A 593-nucleotide genomic window follows, 5' to 3' on the forward strand; every position below is an offset into this window, starting at 1 on the left:
TTATTGGATGACATGATGACATGATGAAGACAATGATGTTGGCTTGTGTGACTAGTCAATCCTAATAAAAAGCCTATCATCTGTCTGAGTAAGCATCTCTTCCTCATGTAATACCTTTGCAGCATCAGGCAAACTAGTTAGAATAGCCTCCTATATTATTTTTGTCTTGTTGTTGATTCACACAACTGACTCACTTACACAATACATATTATCATCACATTCAACTTTCCATTACCAACAAATACAAAAATAAAGTTTTTCTTACGTAAAAGTATATGATTAGTTACTGGTCTAAAGCAAAGAAAAACACAAATAGCCGAAAATTCGTCATTAGATTATAAATGGAGTTAAAAGAACATCATGATCTTTAGGTAACCATAGCCCTCATATAACTCCAATTATTAATGGGCATCAATACGCAGAATTGTGTAAGGCAATAACAATACATAGATTCTTGAAAATTGGCTAAAACAATTCTAATACATTGAGTCTTCAAAGACACTTAGAGTGATATTAATAACAATACATGTATATTGCTGATACATCATCCCAATACTTTACTGTAAGAATATATTTAAACTGCTATGTATATA

At 31.0% G+C, this 593-nt stretch overlaps 1 protein-coding gene across 2 annotated transcripts in view; it reads right to left on the bottom strand.

The window, feature by feature from the left end:
- The window catches only part of LOC119587849 (WD repeat-containing protein 37-like), a gene marked incomplete at its 3' end in the record, with an annotated part of 35,088 nt that overhangs the window by 23,421 nt on the left and 11,074 nt on the right, over positions 1-593 (bottom strand).

Source organism: Penaeus monodon, chromosome 23 (genome assembly GCF_015228065.2).
Source record: "Penaeus monodon isolate SGIC_2016 chromosome 23, NSTDA_Pmon_1, whole genome shotgun sequence".
NCBI lineage: Eukaryota > Metazoa > Arthropoda > Malacostraca > Decapoda > Penaeidae > Penaeus > Penaeus monodon.